This window comes from Carassius auratus, chromosome 25, assembly GCF_003368295.1.
Source record: "Carassius auratus strain Wakin chromosome 25, ASM336829v1, whole genome shotgun sequence".
In the NCBI taxonomy this organism is placed as follows: domain Eukaryota; kingdom Metazoa; phylum Chordata; class Actinopteri; order Cypriniformes; family Cyprinidae; genus Carassius; species Carassius auratus.
Genome location: NC_039267.1, coordinates 17,208,606 through 17,233,510, shown reverse-complemented (window position 1 = coordinate 17,233,510; position 24,905 = coordinate 17,208,606). Strand labels below are relative to the sequence as shown.

Here is a 24,905-nt window from a genome sequence, read left to right as displayed (position 1 = left end):
ATGCCAGTCCCATAAGCATCATGAATGTCATGAAAACCCACCATTTGGGATAATCAATACAGCATTTGTTTTCCCTTCATGTATGTTTTCCACTGGGCCAAAGGAGGGAAGAAACGCTCCATTTCCATCTATCCACGGCACATCTTTGCTCAGCAGGCCTTCCTGTCCACAGAAGTCAGAGCCGAGGGATGAGTGCATGCACTGCTTGCCCTAAGCGTCTCCAGACAAACACTGGTTTCTTTTCTCTTTCCATAGCTGCTGGCACCTCTTCGTGTTCCTTTGAGATGGGAATAGGATATGTGACCTGTTTCCCAGCCTTGACATTTGTTTGCCATTTCAATGACATTCAGGATTCATCAAAAGCCAAGGATACCTTACGTACGATTAGCAGAGCAAAAGACACAACGGGAAGCAAGACTTCAAATGGAAGTCTTTCTTTTCTTCTAGCTCTCGGACTCATATTTATCTTGGTCTGCATACAATGAAAACGTACCCACATATGGATGCATCTCAAGCATGTCCAATATCACTTCCATTCATTCAGTATAGAACCCACGGATCCAGAAGCCAAAACGCTCCGAAATCTTTCCACAAGCTCCTTCTTATTTACAGAATCCCCAGTCCAACTATCAAAAACTATTCCACTTTTTTTTTTTTTTTTTTATGCAAACAATCTCCCAATTTTCCCCTTGCGTAATATGCCTCAATAATATGTTCTCTTCCCACAGTACTCCCCGAATATCCCACAACACACTTAATTCCAGAGACGCTTCCAAATACTCCATAGTATTAACATGACTCCACTGCGGAGATTTCGGTTTGCTTCTTCTACCTCAAATTGATGTCCTAAGGTGAGTCAGTCATATCGTATACCAAAACACTGGCCCAACAGATCTGATGTCACTACATGTCAGCGGTTCTTGTATAGTAGCAAATTCTGCATAAATTATGACAAGTTTTCCATATCCCCAGAGCTCTATTAATAAATGCAGTTGTAGGTTTAGAGCTGTATCGAAACCACAAAAGGGCACCGTTATGCACCAGAAGGGTAATGGAAAAAAAACGACATTCTCCTCTACAAATAACAGCGGTCATATCAGAAATATTCCTCACTTCAATAGCTCCATATGTTCTACATAAAACCCCATTCCAGAGATATGTGCTAAACGAGCACCATCTCCCGACGTAAGTAAGTGCTCGTCTCCAAAGTGTTGTTTTTCATCTGACATCCCCTTGTAGGATATTAACCAGTAATGGCTGCAGGCTAAGAAGTGATGGATTATTTCAGATGACGCATTCATAGCTCCATTCACACCTCTGGGAGGTTTGAAAACACGAGGAGCAGGACTTCTGTGAAGGTTCTTGATCATCTTTATCGCAGTACGGCAGGTGAAGTGAAGCATCTGGATGTGTTTGTTTTAACGCTGGAGTTTGTTGTGATTCATCATTAATGGGACGTTGGAGACTCCTGCGAGTTAAAACCTCATCAAAGCACAACGTCCAGAGATGCGCGAGCTGCTGAGGGAATTGCTTCCCTGAAGATGTGAATCATGGCAAGGTGTGGCTGTCGGCTCTTGGGAAGAGCTGAGCAGATATGGACACCAGCTGCAACTTCAGCTGGAGCAACTGGTGGATCAGGGTGGGGGAAACCAAATGGAAGAGAACAAGAACCAGAGTAAAACACAATGTTTACAATGTCACAGATCAGGAAAAAATCTTATTTTTAACACAATTTTCATAAATTTAGTGGGACACAATCTTCAGAAATTTTGTGGGAAACTCCATCCCACACTTTCCTGTTGACAAATATCTTTAAGTTTACGATGTGGGTAGTTTGTGAAGCATCTCCGCATCCTTTTATGTCCCAAGAGACTTCTGCTTTCTCATGTACCACAGGGATTCTTTATTGAGAATATTGCAGATTACACATATTAGAATTGCCTGAAGATTTCATGGGCACTCCATTTAATTTTATATGAATAAACAAGAGAATAAAATAAATAAATACATTTAAATAAGCCCGAAAATCAGCATAATACAGTAAATGCATAAAAAAAATCAACCTAAATACAAAAACACCAAACAAATAAATTTATAAAATAAATATTTACTCATGTTACAAATACAAAAGCATAGAAATATGGAAAAGATGGAAATATGCCATGAGTTGTTTTCTCAAACAATGCCAATAACTTGACATTTAGCCCCTGCAATGCAAATTTTACCAGGAGATCCTTGCCAAAAAAACACATATTTTAACCCCTAGAATGCAATTTTTATATAAAGCTTTGCCATTCCAGGAATAGCCTACATCATGTTACACTACATTTAAACTGTGATAAAATTTTAAAACAGCACTTTTTACTTTATATTGAATTTAAATAAATGCAGCCTTTCTTGAGCATAATATAATTCTTTAAAAAAATATATACAATCTTAACAGATCCAAACTTCAGAAAAGTAAGACAGATTAGGCTATATTACACACTTCCAATCAAACAGGCCAACTATGTTAGCTAATGGCTTGAACTGTGGACATAAGTACGCAGCTTGCCAAATCCCAATCACAAAATTCCAGTCATCCATTTGTGTGAGTTAACAATAACAGCAATATCAACTGAGGCACGGATTTCCATAATGCCCCTGCAGCACGTTTGCTCAATAAACCTGTAAAAGCAGTTTGAACATTCAACGATATTACCTCAAGGTTGATGTTGCCTGTTTATTAATTACTAGTACCCATCCCCTATGAGAGAATTAGCAAGTAATACATTTCCATATACTTAATGAATTGCAATATGCCCTCCCAGATATTGCTGACTAGGAAAACTCCTAATAGCACAACTGATAATAAAATTTAGCCATCTGGTAAAAACCAATCTCTAAATTTTGAACACTGCATATCTGGTGATTAATCTATGGTGTGTCTGTTATGGATGCTATGTGACCATTATGCTGTTAGAAAGACTTCTTGAGGAGAGGAAGAGAGAGAGTAAAGGCAGTGCCTGCCAGATATACAACAGCTTTACTGCTCTTGGCTCGTGTTCTGCTTAACTCTCTTTACATTTTACACACACAGTATTTCTTCTGAAACCACCCATGTCACAGCTAGAGACCCCTGAACTGAACATGCTAATACAATGCATGGGTCCAACCAAACTGTGAACTATAAGATGTCCAAAAACAGTTCACCCATTCACTCTTAAACCACGATACAATTAAACACAGTCCATATAAATAAAACTTGTCACTGGAGCGCTCAGTTCAAACACATGAACCGATCGTCTTTTCATATTTACTTAAAGCCCCGAAATCTCAACCGTGGAGCACACCATTTTCCTTTTTCTACACAGCCATGATGTTGTAATTGATGCAGTATGTGGTCTGGCATTGTCATGTTGGAAAATGCAAGGTGTTCCCTGAAAGAGACGACGTCTGGATGGGAGCATATGTTGTTCTAGAACTTGGATATACCTTTCAGCATTGACGGTGCCTTTCCAGATGCAACCCCATACTATCAGAAACGCAGTCTTCTGAACTAACCACTGATAACAACTTGGGTTGTCCTTGTCCTCTTTAGTCCGGATGACATGGCATCCCAGTTTTCCAAAAAGAACTTCAAATTTTGATTCGTCTGACCACAGAACAGTTTTCCACTTTGCCACAGTCCATTTTAAATGAGCCTTGGCCCATAGAAAACGCATGCGCTTCTGGATCATGTTTAGATATGGCTTCTTTTTTGACCTAAAGAGTTTGTCCCAACAATTTTGGAATCTGGTTTTTAGTAGTTTAACATTCAAATACATTGCAAATATGGAAACATTTGGATTTGTGCCAAATAAGACAATAAACAATAACCTCCAAATACATCTAGCCAAACCCGCATTCGCTTCGTCTTTGTGTGCACGCACGCATGCACTTTTACGATCTAATGCACTGTAAATGCCGTATTTTTTAAACACAAATAGGCCTACCGGAATGCAAAAATCTGACATTTCCGGAAATGTCCGGTTACGTTTGGGATAATTTTATTTTAAATGCCATAATGTCAGTTGAAAACTTTGCAATGTGTTTTAAAATACAACAACTAGCACCACAAAACCATTTTAAGAGACACGTTCAGTGGTCTCCGTGACAGGATAGGAAACCGTCAAGGTAAAATGGTCTCAAACGTACAACGCGCTCTCTTAATTTTATCAAATGATCATAATAATCACATCTAGTCATTTTGTAATACTGCTACTAGGATTTTATCCAGACTAAAACCCCTTTATTTCAGGTGAGAAAGCTTTTGAGAGTAGCTTTTGCACATCTTGTCATGCCAGTGACTGCTTGCCGCTGAAATACATGCATTTATTTCATTAAGGTTAACGATTAATCGATTAATTGATTGTTAATTTAAACGATGATCAATCCTGGAAATTATAAAAAATGTACATCCCTTGTGTCCATCTTAAAACCAGCAAAAACCAGCCAACCATCATAGGCTGGTTGACAACTATAAGTATTCATCATTTCTGCAATTGCATTTAGTGCCACTAGTGGTGAATTTTTTTTACCTTTCAACTTTAATAAATCAGTTGATACATAAAACCCCTGACTGTCATCTATTAAAACTGTGTAATCCTCATTTGAAGAAGTTTAATCCGAGATGCAGTTTTCCAGAAGCTTTGAGCATACATTAAACCCAATTTGCTCCAGTAGCGACCATCCAAAAAGACACATGCGAAGCAGCTGAACAAACAGACAATACATTACATTACAGAGCAGCTCAATGAAGCTGACTGCTCTGCACATTGAGCGCTGATGTCATTTAACGCAACCGCATAATATACAAGACGAAAAACTAGTTCTCTGCTGATGAATCAAGACTTGGACTATAGCAATGAGGACGTTCTTTTTTCCAGTGCCTATGACATTTGCCAGAGTTCCCTTTGCATTTTTTGTCTTTTCCACTTACTGGCCTGTGGTGTTTCTAGATTTTTCGTTTGGACGTATCAGGTTTTGACCCAAACCGAAGTCATGGGCCATTAGGGCATATTCAACAACATCGCACCTTCCAGCACTGTGATAATCCCAGGCAACTTTACACAATGCACACACAGCTTACAGCCCTCAACAACCGTCACACACAATCCAAGCAGCCTGCATCTGTTACTCAAACTCGAGCGGGCCGCAATTGCCCCCAAGTTGCTAATAGATGTACATGTGCCCCATATGTCAGTCTGCAGACAAACACACCAGAGAGTTCCCACCGCACAGCTTGTATTTTCAGTTTTGGGCTAAGGGAATTGAGTATTGCTAAAAAATTAATGTTCATGTCTATACAGCACAGTTTCTGCAAATGTGTTTGTTTACCCATTGTAAATCTACTTAGAATATCGTATGACTTGTTGAAACAGGCCCAGCTTTGTGTCAACATGAGCCACCGTTGATGCGGTGCGCACTTAGTGACCCTTTTAAGCACTTCTAGAATAAGCATAGGCGGTAAAAACATCTACAATGCAAGACCATAAAACTCAACTCAGATTAAAAAATATCAGCAACCCGTTTGACATCCGTAATTGGACATATTTCTGAGTGAAATGGGATTTGATGTTATCCTTTGGGAACTTACTGGGGAGCGCATACCAGAATGAAACCATTGTTTGGAGGAGAAGGGGCTGAAATGGGGCAAGAGGTAAATCTTTTCATAGTTATCATGGTCCCAATAGCCTGTGCTATCCGGTAGATGTTGCAGCCACACCATCTGGTGACAAAAAAGGATCTTTTCTAATTGATGGCCATTCAGAAATGGGTATTTTAAAGAAAAACTATTTCGATTAAATATTTCATCATATTACAGTAGATATTTTACCAGTGTAGTTTTTAAAGTGCTCATAAAAGCATAACTGGACTTTTTCCACGTCTGGTGCCTTTCACAGTAGAAGAACGTAAATTGAAGTAAAAACCACTGTATCTGCTCTTAAAAGACACAGTGTAGTCTGGAAAGAGGCTACTATGAAGAAAGTTTTCAAAAAGCATGTGTGGAACAAGCTACGTCTCTGTTTGCTACTTGGAGTATGTAGAATGTAGAAAGCATATAAAAGGACAAACTGTAATTGATTAACATGAAATGAAATCTCTGACTGATTTGAATGCTCAATAGGCCGCAACTCCATGTGCCACACATATAGAGCTCACTGACATGGAGACTAACACACAGTTCATTCGAACAGAGTTTAACATTAGCATGGTGCTAAGCTAACAACAACAATACTGTTAACAAGGTAACTGCGACTTTTTAATCTCACAATTCTAAATCTTTCTTAGAAATGCAAGAAAAAAAGTCTGAATTGTCAGATTTAAATTTACATTTCTGCAGCATGAGTGAGTGGCTTTTTATTGTGGCCAGCCTAAGGCACACTTGTGCGATAATCATGCTGTCTAATCAGCATCTTGATATGTCTAACCTGTAAGGTGGATGGATTATCTCGGCAAAGGAGAAGTGCTCACTAACACAGATTTAGACAGATTTGTGAACAATATTTGAGAGAAATATGCCTTTTGTGTACATAGAAAAAGTCTTGGATCTTTGAGTTCAGCTCATGAAAAATCTGGGCAAAATCAAAAGTGTTGCGTTTATAATTTTGTTCAGTATAGGTTTTGGGACACAGCTAATATCTCTTATGTAAATGTCTAGACTACTGGCCAGTAATCGAGGAACCATGAGTCAAGAAATGATTAAAATATCAGATTCGATACATCAATGTGGCAACTAGCAAGCTAATAAACGAGTTCAAAACACCCGTCAAGTAGGGCAAATGCACTATAAACAGATGTACATACACATTACCCAGCAGGAACCGAAGTTTAACAGATATATCAAGTCACCACAGGGATGTCCAAGAGCTGTTTCTACACAGGAATCAGATGAAATAAGCCTCCACAGAAGCTGGGCGAGGGCCATTTGGGAGAACGGGTTAAAACGAGTACAGCAGTTCACAATAGTCTAGCTAAAACCCTCAATGTCCAGCGCTGTGGCTGACCACTAAGGAGGCTCTTCTTTCTTCTGGAAACACAAACAATGAAGCCATAAAGCCTAAATGCTTTTACCAGCTCTGCTACCGGTTATGCCAAAGCTGGGGGTGTTTTCCTGTCTGCGCAGTCGACACAAAACAGTCTTCCAGAAAAGGCCAATGTTGAACATATAACTCAAAGAGCTTGGCTAAATGGACTTAATGTGGCTTGTTGATTTAACTCTCATCTGAGATTCAAACTATAATGTAATGATATTCAGGGAGGAGAACTGTAAGAGGAATGCAAAAGTCAAAAAATGGTTAGACAATAGCAGTCTACCTACAGCAGAATGTCATTCAGGAGTTACCCAAAGTTAATGCAAGTAGAAATAAAATGTAAATAAAGTTAAATTTAGAAAGAAAAAAATATTGTGCTGTTTTAAAATATATATATATATATCTCATTATACAATAGCCCTCAATTATTCCCTACTTATTTTAAAATACAGCTTTATGTTATTATGTTTACATTTTTTATTTATTATTACCATTATTTATATTATAATCATAGGTCAAATGTAAGTAATATGTTACAATAATTCTAATCAAAATATATTATAAATAAATGCATAAATGTATGTACACACATATATATTGGGGTGTAACTACACAAGCATATATGGCTGCCCACTGCTCCAGGTGTGTGTGTGTGTTCACAGTGTGTGTGTGCACTTTGGAAGGGTTAAATGCAGAGCACAAATTCTGAGTATGGGTCACCATACTTGGCTGTAAGTCACTTTACTTCATCACTCTGTATCCTCTCCACCAATAGGCTGGTGTGTTGTGGGTGTTCTGGCCTAATATGGCTGCTGTCGCATCATCTAGGTGGATGATGATGTAGAGGTGGACAAATAACATTTGTAATGCAAAAGTTAAACGGTCTTCAGTCTGAAAAATCTTAAAATGCACTGTAATGTGAACACGTGTTAAGCATTTTTAAAGTGATCAAAATTACGTCTGACACGACGCAGTGGGGAAATAAAGCAAATAAAGAAAAATAATACATATAAATGAGAAAGGGAAAAAATTACTGGGAATATAAACTAGCAATTTGGGAATAAACACTAGAAATTTAGAAGAAAAAAAACTTTATCTAGATATCCAAGTTATTTCCTTGTCTTCAGCCATGAAATGACAAAAGCAAGTCTTGCACAATTTGCATTCTTTCAACACAATCATTGTTTCTGAAAAGACCACATCACTCGATATTGAAGAAAATGAGCTGGGATTTCAGTGCTGGAAAGGAGGAGCTGCATTTGCCTGTGTGAGAAATTTGAGGTTTCAAAAATATCAGAAACATTTATTTGTATCGGTATGCATCCGTATTATGTCCATCCCTGGAGTGGATATTGGTAGAAGCTAATGGGATTTGCTTCATATGGCTTTACTTTCCCCGCAAGCTCTTACCGAAATGCAATATCTGGCAAATGCTCCTGAAAACAAGGGGACTTATTTCCCTTGATTTTTCAGAATTCTGGCTCAAAGAGCAGGCCGAATCCATGCAAACCCCCTCCTGTTGAGCATGTGGGGGGAATGTAGCACTTTGGTGCGAGCTCCGATACCTGATTGCTCTGGCAGGATCATGCGGATCTGCATAATGGATGCTCTCCCAGTTTCCACACAAATCCTGAGCTTCCAGCCTGGAAAGAGCAATCAGACAGACATGCTCTTCAGTCCCGAGCTTAGGACACATCCTTCACTACTTACACTTTAAATTTGTTGCTCTTTCACGCATTTCTCCACTTGACTGTGTAGTTGGTCCGGGATTAGAACATAAAAACTGCAGATACTGAGACAATCAGGGTGAATCTCAAGCCGCACCAATTCTCAGTAGCCTTCTGCCAAGGTCACTAAACGTTCTTGACTTCGAGTCAGGAATGGGAAGTGAGCTCTGGTTCTTTTTCAAAATTAATTTATGAGCCAGATCTTTTTAGTCTATCAAAAAGATAGTGTAACCACTATTGTCTGATTGTGCTGAATGAATGAATCGTATGAGCTGGTTCTGTTTTTAGTGAATCAAAAACATATGGTGTGACCAGTGAAGTTCACTTGTCAAACAAGTGAATCTTTTGATCCTGGTTCTTTTTACTGAATCAGTCACAGCACAACAAGTCCAATTGTCAAAAGAAATGAATTTGTGATAAATTGGCTGGATCTTTTAGTGAATGAAAAACATGCAGTGTTTTTTGTTTACTTATTTAGGCAGTTTGAGTGATGTAGAGAGACACAGAGGAAACTGTTGACAAAGGAATTTATGAAATAAAGTTGTTATTTTTGTTTTATTCGCATACAAAAAGTATTCTTGTCGCATCAGAACGTTACGGTTGAACTACTGATGGCAGATGGACTATTCTGTTGATGTTTTTCATACTTTTCTGGACCTTGACAGTGTAACTTAATTGGCAGTCTATGGGACAGTGACAAGCCTCCCGGTATTCATCCAAAAAATCTGAAATTGTGTTCCAAAAACGAATTAAGATTTTACGGATTTGGAACAACATGGAGGTAAGGGATTAATTAATGACAAAATTTTCATTTTGGGGTGGAGTATCCCTTTAAATCACATAAACATCACATATTTTCCTTGACTTTACTAGGAAATCCCAAACAGATGTTTATTTGTGAGTTTCACTCATAGTATCTTCCCTACACCTTTTAGTGTTTAACCTGAGGCTCATCCAGTATGTTTTTATTTTTTAGATGTCTCATCTGCTATCAGGTGGTTTATTTTTGTACATCAGTCTGTCTCTCTTGAATTTCCCTGGCCTGAACAGATCACTTTTTTTTTCTTTCAGCACATTTCCCTCAAAAAGGGATGTTGCTTGAGGGGGGCGGGGTTGTGAGTCGGCTGCCTCCCCCCTAATTATCATCATCACCCTGTCCTTTAATCACCGCCCTTCACCAGGCTCCCAACAGGGGTGGGAGAGAAGAGGGACGCTGGAAGAGCCAAGGCTGGCAGCAATTGGAGCCTCATCAGCGTTGCTGTTTAAATACCAAGCATGCCTCTCTTTGGGAGACAGGTCTCTTCCCCGTGCAAGCAAGATGGATGCTGCCACTGGAAGAAGCCACAGCCCCACACGCCCCAAACCAAAGAGGGGAGCGAGTGCAGACGCCGTACTCAGTACTCAGAAGCTAGACTGTTAACTGTATTTATCGAATGAACTAGGGCTTTGCGATATGGACACAAAAATAATAAAAAATGTGATTGATTTTAATCAAGATTTTGACACACAGATATGCTTTACAGTCATATACAAACATATTTCCAAAAGAAAACCAATTAGAGCTTTATTGAAAGTTGTTACTTCTCTGGAACAGACACAAGTCAAAATAATCACTATAGTAAAGGTGTAACAACTTATAGACTTACGACAAAAAAAAATATAAATAAATCCAGGGACTTTTTTTTTTCTTTTTTGCCATGCATTGTTCATAGAGCTCATTAATTGTAGCGGTGCCTCAGGTCTTGAAATAGATTTGTTATACATTATACAGGCTCACACATGCACACATACTCTGTTTGCAGTGTGTATACAGGATGTGTAAGCGGTGCAGAAGCTGCAGAGAGAGCGCATTATTGTAACGCAAAAGCACATTAACATAATGCACAAATCTCTCTGTTCGCACGCGCATTTCCTTTGCTCTGTCACATAACCAGGTGTGCCTGCTTCACATACACGCTGCTCTCGCGCGAGTGTGCACACTTAAAACATGTCTCCTCTCACTTAAACTGCGTCCTGTGCACTCACTCTCTATGCTAATGTGCTATATATTAATTATTTTCGCACATTTTTATTTCTAGCCTTTTACCGCGTGCAGTGTGAACGCTCTGATTTGTTAACATGGGCTCGGAAAAAAACGCATCACAGACTGTGTGAACCTGGAGTTAGGCGTAAGCCCAGTCTGTTCTGTTCTCGCGCTAGGAGCATTGCATTCGGATAGCATACTGCAGGGGGTCAGGGTCGCGGAAAATCGTGCTATAAAGCGTGCACGCTCAAATCGTGTTTTTATGATGATTTCGATTAATTGCACAGACCTAGAAAGAACTAGCAATGAATAGAAAATAACTCAGCAAAAGGGGAAAACCAGATCCAGGCAGAGCTCAGCAGCGGGTAGACAGTCAGCGGAGCAAGTAGTCAGGAGGGATCACGTTGAGAGCCATTTATGTTGAACCTGTTAGTTGTTTGAATTTGTTGTCCTGTGGCATATGCAGCAAAACTATTTAAGATAAATTGGTGGTTTATTCTCAAACCAATCAGCGAGCTCGAATAGTGGAAGCATAGTAACAGTTTAATATTTTTTTTTTTTGTTATTTAATTATATATATTAAATGATGTTATTATGTTATGACTTAGACATTTTTACAAATATTAACAATATTATAATTTCTTTAATAGTAATTGGCGGCCCACTTGCAATACCACTGCGACCCACTAGTGGGCCGCGGCCCACAGGTTGAAAACCACTGGCCTAAATAATTTGAACGGGAGCATCCCCTCCTGTGACCCGTGTATTTTGAGCCAGTGAGCAATGGACTTTCATAGTAATGAAAAACTGTGTTAATGCACAATAAAATAATTGTCGGTGTTAATCAATTAATGTGTTAACGCAATAATAATGCGTTAACTTGCCCAGCTCTAGTATGTGTATATATATATATATATATATATATATATATAGAGAGAGAGAGAGAGAGAGAGAGAGAGAGAGAGAGAGAGAGTGGTGTAATGCTCCTAAGACACATTATTTACTTCTCTTTCTCTTTTCTTCTGTAATCAGTCTAACTACTATGTCCTTAAACTACACGTCCCATTAACTTAGGCAACTCCTTCCTAAACCATGAGCTCTCAGTGACCCCAGTGTCACACTACCGCCAAAACAATGTGCAAGCATCCAAATGGAGAAGTTCTCTTTGTGCGCCCCAGACCATAACCGCCAGCATTACGTCATTGTGACCTCCATGTGTGTGGAGCTATAACTGGACTAAGAGGAGAGTAAATTGATTGGGACTGACTGGCTCATAAGCTTATAGCAGCTTACAGCCAAATCTTTACATCATCAGCACTGAGGCTTTACTGAAGATGACGCCAACCGCTCTGGAACACATTTGCCAATCAGCATTACAAGCAGCTGAGGGGCTCAGGAAATTAGCTCAAACTTATATGGGCAAAGTGAAAAAGCATGTGAGAGTCTGAAAGTCAGTGGTCTTAAAGAACGAGCAGGAATGATCAGAATGCAACTTTTGTTTCCTTTTAACCAATTTATTCTTCTTAATTGTGTAGCTTTTTTTTTATTACTCCATATCATACTGCTAAAAAAAAAAAAAAAAAAAAATACAGAAATAAGACAAAATAAGAAAATATTTATATTGAAAATGTAGGCACCACACAAGTACACAAAGATATATACTGCAGAGATTTTAAATTTAATAAAACCAAAAGGTTTATTTCTGGAATCAAAGAGCATTGATTCAAAAAGATATATATTTGTATTTATTTTTTTAAGATTTGTCGGCTGCACATCTATGATGCGAATCTCCCGTTCCACCACATCCCAAAGCTGCTCTACTGGATTGAGATCTGGTGACTGTGGAGGCCATTTAAGTACAGGGAACTCATTGTCATGTTTAAGAAACCAGTCTGTGATGATTTGAGCTTTGTGATATGGTGCATTATCCTGCTGGAAGTAGCAAACAGATGGGTACACTGTAGTCATAAAGGGATGGACATGGTCAGCAACAATACTCAGGTAGGCTGTGGCATTTAAACAATGCTCAATTGGTACTAAGGGGCCCAAAGCGTTCCAAGAAAATATCCCCCACACCATTACACCACCAGCAGCAGCCTGAACCGTTGAGACAAGGCAGGATGGATCCATGCTTTCATGTTCTTCACGCCAAATTCTGACCCTACCATCTGACTGTCACAGCAGAAATCAAGACTCATCAGACCAGGAAACATTTTTCCAGTCTTCTATTGTCCAATTGTGGTGAGCCTGTGTGATTTATATCCTCTGTTTCCTGTTCTTAGCTGACATGAGCGGCACCCGGTGTGTTCTTCTGCTGCTGTAGCTCATCAGCTTCAGGGCTCGACGTGTTGTGTGTTAAGAGATGGTATTCTGCATAACTTGGTTGTAACGAATGATTATTTAAGTTACTGTTGCCTTTCTATCATCTCTAACCAGTCTGCCCATTCTCCTCTGACTTCTGACATCAACAAGGCATTTTCCTCCACACAACTGCTGCTCACAGGATATTTTATCTTTTTCGGACCATTCTCTGTAAACCCTAGAGATGGCTGTGTGTGAAAATTCCAGTAGATCAGCAGTTTTTTAAAGACTAAAGACCAGTCTTTAACAACCAACAACCATTCCACGTTCAAAGTCACTCAAATCCCCTTTCTTCCCCGTTCTGATGCTCGGCTTGAACTTCAGCAAGTCGTCTTCACCACATCTAGACGCCTAAATGCATTGATTGGGTGCCATTTGATTGGCAGATTAGCAATTTGTGTTACCAAGCTATTGAACAGGTGTACCTAATAAAGTGACCATGTAGTGATTTTGAAGGTCAATGATGCATCATTGACCTAAAAAAGTGCTTTTAAAAAGGTCAACAACAAAAAAAAGAAACAAAGAAAGAACAGCCTACCTAATGATGTATTTTTTCTTTGTGGACACAACACCAGGAAACCCCAAAAATCTGGAGATAGAACAAAACAAGGTCAGTGATGCATTAATAACTTAAACTGCAACATGCAAACACTGTCAAATGAATCACAACATCTCTATACCAAGTACAAAAATATCATAGTGTGATATTTCATTATTTGTTGATGTTTATTTGCATTGTACTTGGTTTGAACAGACATCAGCCATCAGCATTTGCATCATTTTCACCACAAATGACAAAAAGCATGTTTTTTATTTTATTTTATCTGCTACTACTGGACTTTGGATGACTTGGGGGTGTGTAAATTATCAGGTTATTTTTATTCTGGGAGTGATCTAATACTTTAAGTTAATTAAGAGTTTCAATAATATCAAATTGAAATAACTCTTGCCCTCCAACTTACTGAGCCTACTGAATGAAACTGTCATGTTGAAATGACTGAACAACATGTCAATGGTCAATTCACAAAAAAATAGGCCTTGTTCATTCAGTTCATTATTGCCCTACTATGTCTTGATCATTCTTAGGCAAGATGCTTCATTCAGATTCAAAACACAGACTTGTTAAGGAATCCATTCAGTTACAAGATAAGTTCACCTCCAAGATCCAGTCAATTACAAAATATAATTACAATATCTGCTCACTTACAAGATACATTACAATCTCTGTTGACTTACGAGATATCTTCCCCAAAAAGATCAATTTAAACCAAAAAATATTTTCACTTAAAAAGATCTGTTCACTTAGCTCAAAAACAGTGATTCATTCATGACCCCAAAACGGTTTCTCGGATTTAAAATTTTACATTTGAAAACTTGAACTCTTCAGTATAGCACTTCAAAACCACTTCATTGTCTTTTATCAACTATATGTGCTGGACTCCCACAGAAACACCTGCTGACACAGTCTACACACATCCATCAATGTCTCACTGTTATTACTAATTAGTGTATGGCAGTGCATTAGAAGGTTACTCCATTGTGCGTACTTGGCGTCGTCCACAGGTTTGGGTGAATAAAGCACAGCGATCAGTTTCAGTTATGAACCTGCCACGTAAAAGAGTTACGCATGAGGACACCGCAAATAGCACAATCTGTGTTGTTACAACGTACGCACGCATACCTTACCAGACCTCTCTTCATTATGTAAACGTCTGATACACACTCAGCTGGACTTGGAAGCCAGGCCGCCATGACCCTTGGAAAGCACAAGTGGAACATGAAGGCTGATTGTATGTGCATCAGCTTCTCTTCAGACCGAGACACTTTTTTGGCGGGAAAACAGAGACTCCAACTGGACGTGGGTTCGGCATTTGCTGCGGCTGTTTTTCCTGTCGCGCTCTCATTCACAGAGACCCTCAGCGTTCTTTTAGTATTCCCCCAATGCCACGGCACGTGTAATGTCACGAACTTTCATTATTCAGCGCTCAACAGAGGAAAAACAACTTCCAGATATAATAGAAATGGAAAGATTTGCTCCACTAAGCCCCTGCTGGCTACGGCAGGACTCTCGGTTCCACTCTCAACTTCTGCCAAGATCTGAAGAGCCGTTGACTTGTCTGGTATCACTCACAAGCCCATGTGAACATGTCAGATTTCTAGAACCTTTTAAGATATGAATGCTTGCAGAAATAATGAACCAAACATACACATGCCCAGTATTCTGAAGATCAGGTTTGCTTACAGATGCCAACGTACGGTGTTTTGTTTGCAGTACATCAATCAAACTAGGACAGCGTATTAAAGTAGAGAAGTAAGATTAATCAATGTGCAAACTGCAGATAACCCACTTAAGAAAACTACAACGTTGGCTAAGCGGAATAAAACACAGACAGAATGTAATTTATTGGCACTTTATCAAATAACATTGTAATCCAGTTCAACCAGTGCAGTTTGATAAGATCACGTGAGTCATGAACGAAAACGAAGCAAAAGCAAAAGACGAAACCTAGACAAAGCAAACAAAAAGCACATCAAAATCACAAACAAACAAAAAAAGCATAAACCAAACCAAGACAAAACAAACAAGAAAACAAGAACTCTGAAATCTACGTTTATTTTTTTATATTCAGTGGATAACCAATCCATCATACTGGATGTTGGAGACACTTTCCCTTAAACCAAAACTTTTACCCACACAAGGCAAACATATAAAATGCTCTGTGTTGTTTCTATACGCACAAACTCTCTTAAACTGGAAATACTAACCATATCATTTATGTCTTTTATCCCTTGATTTTGTGCGTCTGGAAAGGAGACGACCATCAGTAAGAAAAGCAGTGGTGCAGCTTAAGACGGATCTGGCTCAAAATGAGCATGGCCTTTTCTATGTGAGAACCGTGTTTACACAACCTCCGCTTTTTCCTCTCTGTGCTCTATAGTTACTCAAAGGTTTGTGTTTCAGTCATGTCCCTTGTAAATCACGGTCACATGTTTAATCTTAAGTGCAGAGTTTGAATAAAAATCAATCTCTTCTCAGAGTCGCTCGAAAATTAATACCTATAAATTTATCGGTCAGCTGAAGTCTGTTATTATAACGGTAGCCCTTTGGTATTTCCTAAAATGTTAAATACTTTGACTTGACTAGTTTCTTTTCCATTTACAGTTTAAAAAAAAATCCCTAGACCAAAAATTATTAGAATAAGAAAGTACAGACAGACAGTGAAATTTATTACAAATACGCAAATAATTAAAAAGGCATGTTTAAGAGAAAAAAATAAATATATGAAAAAACTATGTGACCCTGGACCACAAAACCAGTTTTAAGTCTTAAAAAAAAACATAGTATAGGTCAAAATTATGGATTTTTATTTTATGCCAAAAATCTTTAGGATATTAAGTAAAGATTGTGTTCCATGAAGATATTTTGTACATTTCCTACAGTACTTAATTTTTGATTAGTGATATGCATTTCTACGAATACATTTGGAAAACTTTAAAGGCGATTTTTCTCAGCATTTAGATTTTTTTTACTACCTCAGATTCCTGATTTTCAAATAGTTGTATCTCGGCCAAATATTGTCAGATCCTAATAAACCATACATTAATGGAAATCGTATTTATTCAGCTTTCAGATGATGTCGTAAAATTGACACTTAAGGTTTTGTGATCCAGGGTCACATACTAGTTTTTTGATATATTTGTTTTCTCTTAAACGTGTATGTCTTTTCTTAATTATTTGCATATTTTTAATAAATTTCACTATATTGATCCATCTATCTATCTGTCTATCTGTCTGTCTGTACTTTCTCATACAAAAAAATTTTGGTCTAGGGATTTTTTTTGTTTTGTTTTTACAAAAACTGCAAATGGAAAAGAAACACATGCAGCTATTTATTTGCAGATATCACTGTGAAAAAAAAGTGAATTTTATATTAGTTTATATATATATATATATAAATGTATACTTTTACAGGGTAAATATAGTTACTCAAATATAATATATACTTTGTTTAAAATCCACTAACATAACACCACAACATAAAACAAGGATAAATAAATAAAAATAAGAAAACCAAACAAAAAATGGTAGACATGCCTAATTTTGTAAGAGAATGACATTTAATGCTGTCACCAAATGCAAAACCCCAAATAATGACTAATTTCCAACAGGAAATAAAACCTTAATCTGCCATTAGTTTCCAATTTGTCTAACATCTCCACATCAAACCACATAACGTCCAAATATGCATCTTTCTGAATCACTACACTACATCTGCTATTTCATACCACTGTAGACATCTGAAAGAGCTTCATCTGTGAGAAAACACTTTTGCGTCAAACAACATTTCTTAGACTAATACCGATTAAGACAATTTGACAGCTTCCAAACAGCTTCTCCAATGTAAACATGCAGCATGACTCAGCTCTGGCCAATGACATATTAATCTCACTGACAAAAGCTACCCCCACCCCAAAAAAACTGTGGAGCTTTCTGCGGTAAACCCGACATATCTCCAAGAAGCCAACAGACCAAGCTAAAATCCAGACACGAATGACACCACACTTTCCAAACCTGAGGGCCGGACTAAGACACATGCAAAATTAATCATAAATAATCAAAGTAAACAGACTGAAACAATAAACTCCCCTTTCTTGCTGCTTTTAATACTGACTCGTAAAGAAAAACCAACGAGCCAAATGATTTTGCACTGCAGCGTATGGACAAATGCCCATTGAAAGGATATCTGAGAAAAGGTGAAAGTGTTTTGTTTCCTGCTGGCTTTTACCATCCAAACATACTTTGTATGCGAATAGCTGAATAGTAGAGGGCCAAACAGTCGGGCCTAAAAACAGAAAGAGGAAAAGGAAACTAATGAAAGAACCGCCACGGAGGGTGTCCCTTTCTGAAACTCAATCGACTGAAGCCAAAAGCAGCGAGACCTTCGAAAGACCTACAATAACACATAAAAACAGGACTGCCCTCCAATGAACCCTTCACAAAGTCACAAGAAAGGGTTCAGCGGTTCTGGTTTGGACGATGCTGTAAGTCGACTGCCTCCAGCACTGAGCTCAAAGCCTGGTCCAGACGGAGCTTGTAAGTCTGGATGGATTCTTCTGTAGAAACAAGGAGCATGAACCTAGTTCACGGGTTCTTAAACTCATGGGCCGCAGAATTCTGGAGGTCCACGACAGATTTTAAGTGGTCTGTGATGTAAAAAGACTGTTAGATTTAAAAAGATAGACTTTAATTAAAACAGAAAAACACCAACAGTAAATTAATCAACTCCTACAATTAAATCAGTAATTGTAGCTAATCTTTCATTCGCTAGTATTAGAAGTCTAGTTACATTCAATGAAATAAGAGCAGACCATGTGAATGGCACAATTACAGATTCATAAAAGGGAGTTTAGAGGATATAAACCACATAATGTGCCTGATAATGTATATGATGGTGCACACGGGTGGTGAATGAGGCAATACCCCTGACAATGTAAAGCGCTTTGAGTAAATAGAAAAGCACTATATAAATGTAAGGAATTATTATTAATTATTATTATTATCAATTGTTTAATACATAAGAGTTTAAAGGGTTAGTTCAATGAAAAATGAAAATTATGTCATTAATAACCTACCCTCATGTCGTTCCAAACCCGTATGACCTCCGTTTATCTTCGGGACACAGTTTAAGATATTTTAGATTTAGTCCGAGAGCTCTCAGTCCCTCCATTGAAACTGTGTGTACGGTATACTGTCCATGTCCAGAAAGGTAAGAAAAACATCATCAAATTAGTCCACGTGACATCAGAGGGTCAGTTAGAATTTTTTGAAGCAGCGAAAATACATTTTGGTCCAAAAATAGCAAAAACTATGACTTTATTCAGCATTGCCTTCTCTTCCAGGTCTGTTGAAGCGCGTTCACAACACTGCCGTGTAGTGATATCCGGTTCGCGAAAGAATGATTCGATTTAACCACGTCAGCCACGTTAAAACAGTTAACAGCTTAAGTCATTTGTGGATTAATGCTTATTGGAGACGCGAACCTTTTCAAACGATTCAGTTCGATTTGGTGAACTGGTTCAAGAAGAACCGGTTACATCGAATGATTCGTTCGAAATGTATTGTATGTATGTAATGACATAATTTTAATTTTTGGGTGAACTAACCCTTTAATGCTCGCCAAACATTTTTGTAGATGTAGTCAAAGTCAGTAACAAGAAGGAAAAACAACAAAGGGAAAAAAAGAAGGGAAAGAAAACCAAACCACAAAAACAAACAAAAAGCTAACTCTTATGAAACACAAACATTCTAAAAACATACACTCAAACAAAAACAAAAAACACATTCAAGCTAAAAAAAAAACGAACTAAAACATTCAAACAAAAAGAAACTAAAACAGAAACATTCAAACAAACGAATAAAAATAAACTAAAACAGAAACATTCAAACAAATGAATAAAAATAAACTAAAACAAACATTAAAAACTCTAAGTAAATAAATAAATGTTTCTCAACTTATTTTCCTATTCAAATATAAATAATTAATCCTAATAATGAATGGTTCATCGAATCCTTTCTCTACGCATCCTCTAGAAGTATTCCCTGTGATTAACATTTTTGAAGTTTCTCTAAGAAAAATAGACAAGTAGATTGTTTGGAGACAAAAACTTTCTTCATCCAAGTTAATTTTTTTTGTTGAAAGCACACAATAAATCTGTCTAGGACTGAGGCAAGTGTTCAGAGAAGTAACAACAGTACTATAAAGTGTTGAACACAACATCACACACCAGGAGTCGAACGGCCAAACCCTGCTTGTGGACCTCTCAGCCATAAACCGCATCCTAAAAGCCTGTGAGAACATCTGGGTCCGCAGCAGGAAGATGCTGCGATCTTCTACTCCAATGTCCATGGGTGAAATACAGCAAGAGAGTTGAATACAGCAAGTGTGTGATTTCCACTTCAACCAAGTGTTTGCCTTGGAATACTGGAAACCACAAAAATCCTAAGCTCTATTATTGTGTGAAGTGTGGATCAAAGTTATGGATCCTTGTTGGAGCCATAAATAATAAAAGAAATGTGATAGGCCAGCACATCCTTTGGAGATTAACACTGATCTCCTACATCCAGATCTGCTGTTTTCAGAGTCTCCTACAAAAGCTCTTCATGATTCATGTTCTCTGATGTGTATGTGTACTGCTGTATGTATGTCTTTTGCTCTGCAATTAATAGACAGACACTGAGTTTGTAAGGTGTAGGGCCCTATAAAATAAGTTGTTTCTAAATTAGATTTAAATTTCTTTTTGGATTCTGTTTTAATTGTCAAATAGCATTTTAGTAACCAGGAAGCATGTCTTATAAAAATCATGAAACTTGCACAATTTAAAAACAATTTGATTAAAACAGAAAACAGAAATTAACTTTTAAGGCCCTATGAAATCAGTTTATTTTTTTCTAAATTCCATTTTATTTATCCATTATCCCTATATGAATTCTTTATTTCTTTCTTTCTTTGTTTCCTAATTAAATGAAACCATATACAATATGGTTGATATGTATACAATATGAAATAGGCCCTATAAAGGTGCCTTTTATTGTAAAATTGTTATTTGTTGTAAAAAATGTATGTATTTTTTCCCTAGAAATTCTGTGCTGCCTATTTACAATTATTTAGAATTTATGATAATTACAAATTTATTATCAACATTTATTATCAACATTTATTCCAATTAAATAAAGGCATAAAAACATTAACTTAATCTTTTAAAATGTAATCAAATGAAATATAACCATTTCTTTTAGTTCTTGGTAAACAAAGAGCTGTATAAGTTTACTATTAAATTTAAAATATGGAAGAAATATCACGACTTTACTTAAAAGGCTTAACTAATTTTATTAATTTTATTATTATTATTATTATTATTATTATTATTGGCGTGAAGACCTTTGAGTTTCTTATGCTATTTTGCTATTTTTTTTATTATTATTATTCAAATGAACTGCTTGTGAGGTGACCTTCCATTAGGCTCCACGTTTTCCTCTTCACAGAAATCATAGGGTCCTAAAAGTGGCGTGAAGGTTACAAGCTGAGGCAGATGAAGCCTTTGAGGTCTCCGTCTGCTAGGAGCCGGTTCTGTCAGGTGGTTGTCACTAAGAGAGGGTGTAAGAGCGGGGCTGGGGGCCTCAGCCCATCAGCTGGCAGACAAAGAGGGCCACTGTCTCAGCAGGGATGGCCTGGCACAACTAGGATTGATGGGGTGGTGTTGAAGGATGGTGATAGCAATCAAACAGTCAGTCTTTCAAAGCCTGACCAGTAACAGGGGCTTGTTTGGGGACCGCGGCCCCCATCAACACCTCTAAGCCCTGGCGTGGACAGTAGGGCTCCCTAAACTGGCTGGACCATGGCCTTTATATGACGGACTGGGATAATCCAGCCCCCTCAAAAAAATGTTCAACAATTGCCCATGTGTCCGGGCTGTAAGACATCTGTTATATTTGGATGAGAAGAAAAATAGCTGTATTCACATTTGAGGAACTGGACGGATCAAATGTGATTATTTTCCAGTGTGTGACAGAGGTGGGTCTCTGGAACCGTCTACTCGGCAAAAACGAAAAAACATCATTCAGCTCCAATAATGGCTGAATCCCAGCCAAACCATATTTGATAGACTTAAAAGCAACTCTTTAAATGCCTAATTGTACAATTTAAGAGCCAGTGATGAATAAGGGTGTCCAAGATAAAGATAATGAAACATCTTTTTTAAAAATATTGTTTAAAATGCATGTGCCAAGTGGCCAGTTTCATATGGTTTTTCAAGAAAAGTTTCAATTTGGTTGGTGCTAGGGGTATTTGCTTTCTGGTTTTTCCTGAGTCAACTCCTACTTCCACCATAGGAATCGAAGGAATTGACCTCTTGAATCCAGGTACATCAAAACAAGCTTAGGAATAAGAAAACAATTTTTGTTTGTTTAGCATCACTGTCATTTCATAGCTCTGGCCAACAGCCAATTTTAAAGAGGGAAAAGTCATAAAAAAAAATAAAAAATCTTCTTATTTAAGAGTACAATGCTAGGACAGTGGTGCTAAGCATCCATACTTATCTATTAATATTTATTGAGCTCAGTGGTAGAACATTGCGTTAGAAGTGCAAAAGGTTGTGGGTTCAATTCCCACACATACTGAATGCACTGTAAGTCGCTTTGGATAAAAGCGTCTGCTAAATGCATAAATTTAAAGTAATGAAACTACAAAGCTGGCACAGAAGTATGTATAATTACGGTGAATTTGTTTGATAAATTTTGTTCACTCCATGCTAATATAGTGAACTCAACTGGCATGCACTATATAGGGTTAAGAAAATGAGTGAACAAGTGAGCGATTGCAGACACAGTCAATTCTTTACTTCCTTGTACAAAAAAAAGAGGCAAAACCTATATAATTTTTTACTTCTCTCTTGGTTACACAACATGACATTATTTAGAGTCATTAAATTTAAAATTTTCATATTTAATAAGAGTATATGAACAGTTTCAACTTAAGAATGTATATACATTTAGCAGATACGTTTATCCAAAGTGACTTGCAGTGCATTCAGGCTATATTATTATTAATTAATTTATTTATTTTTTATCAGTATCTGTGTTCCCTGGGAATCTGAGGAACCCGCAACTTTTTGTGCAGCTAATGCAGTGCTCTACCACTGAGCCACAGGAACAAAAGATACTTATATAAGAAAAGTTTCTGTTTAACAGCTCAAAATGTCATGCAGTGCAACCAAGTTAAAAACATGTTAAGTTACATCTTAAATAATTTTTCGGTATATATTTTTTTAGGGAGTTGCACCACATGACATTTTTAGAAGCAGAACTAAACTTGCCTTGGTCAAATTATCTGCTATTTAAAGAGACTTATTGCCCATCCCCAACCTCTATGATAATTTCTGGATTTATGGCTTTTTTTCAGCATGCTGGTTGCACTACATGACATTCCAAATATGTTTGATATTGTAACAGGCTTTACAGCTTTATAGATTTTCTTCTTTTATTTTAATAATGCATTTTATCTTCTTTCATTACGATATGAGGGATTTCAAGGTCATCGTGTATGAATTGAATCTTAACAAAAAAAATTATCTCAATAAATAAAATGCAATGCATCATGTCACTGGCCCTTGAACTAACAAAGAGTTTGTTTTGGTTTATTTCACACTACAGCCCAAACCTTAAAAGAGCGGAAAGATGAAGTGATGATAAACTGCTCATTGTTTCGGAAGCATTTGACAAATAGGTAAGGGAACTCAAAAAGCAGAGCGCATAAAGTCTCCCTTTTCCGTCTTCCAGCTTTCAGAAACAAATTTCTCTTTCATAGGAATCTATCTGCGATGCAAAGCAAAGAAATGAATACCACAGCGTCAAACATAAGTAAATATGTCATGAATTATATGATGGTAGATAGATATTACGCAGGACAAAATTGTAGGTTTGTATAATTATGATTTCAAGTGATATCAGAATGATTGACGGCAGCATCATGAGGTTTTGATAAAAGCTTTGAGAAACTCTTCTCTGGTCTGTGGACAGGAAACGAGGTTAGGTACAGTTTTAAATGATTTTTTTTCTGGTGAACATTACCAATTATGGGCTTTAATTTGAGCCCTGAGGCAACCCTAATGCTAACCTTTACCCTATAAACCTAACCAGCCTCAAATAACTGATCATCTCATTAACTCTCATTTACCAATGGAAATATGACGCAGGAGTAACAGACAGCCAGAACATTTGCTAATGATCAAAAATGTCAATAAGCAGTGATATACACCAGACCGGAGCACATGTGGAACAAAACACTAAAGATCAACTGCAATCTAAATCCCCATCGGCTTGGAAGATTTCACGATGACGGAATAAAGTGACCAGAGGGCAAGAACTCACTTTAATGAACAATCGGTTTTTACATAGGTGAAGTAATTTTTCAGTGTTACTGCAAACCGCACATACAACCACAAGTCAGTCAAGTAGATTGATTTCCATGAGCAGACTACACTATGGCTCATAGATTCTTAAAAATATACAGTCATGGCCAAAAGTTTTAGCAGTAACATAAAATGTGTTTTGCTAAATTTGCTGCTTCATTATTTGTAGATAATTTTTCCACATGTTTCTATGGTATACAGAAAAACAATGATAAAAATATAATAAGTTTAAAAGAAAAAATAATAATATAATGAGTCAATATTAACAGTGTTGACCCTTGTTCTTCATAACCCCTGCAATTCACTCTTGCTTTGTGACATGGTGCTCCGTCAGTGTTGAAAATGCAAGGATCATCACCAATTTGCTCTTGGATCATTGGAAAAAGTTGCTCTTGCAGGATGTTTTGATACCATTCTTTATTCATGGCAATGTTTTTGGGCAGAATTATGAGAGAGCCCACTCCTTGGTTGAAAAACAACCCCACACATGGATAGCCTCAGGAAGCTTCACTGTTGCAAAAAAAAAAAACAGGACTCAAAGTAGCGTTCACATTTTCTCTCTGAACAATTGATTTTCCAGATGTCCCAAACAGTCGGAGTGAGCTTCGTCAGGGAAAATAACTTTGCGCCAGTCTTCTGCTGTCCAATCCTTGTACTTCCTCCTGAATTTCAGTCTGTCCTTGATGATTTTATTGGAGAGAAGCGACTTCTTTCTTTCTTGACACCAGGCCATTGTCCAAAAGTCTTGGCCTCGCTGTGTGCAGATGCTCT

The 24,905-nt window shown here is 37.5% G+C and overlaps 1 protein-coding gene across 2 annotated transcripts in view; it reads right to left on the bottom strand.

The window, feature by feature from the left end:
- The window catches only part of LOC113043559 (uncharacterized), a 265,905-nt gene that overhangs the window by 180,321 nt on the left and 60,679 nt on the right, over nt 1-24,905 (bottom strand). For both annotated transcript variants that reach the window (XM_026203012.1, XM_026203013.1), the window contains one exon: nt 13,705-13,755. The gene's annotated coding sequence lies outside the window, so the exon portion shown is untranslated. The remainder of the gene's footprint in view (nt 1-13,704; nt 13,756-24,905) is intronic.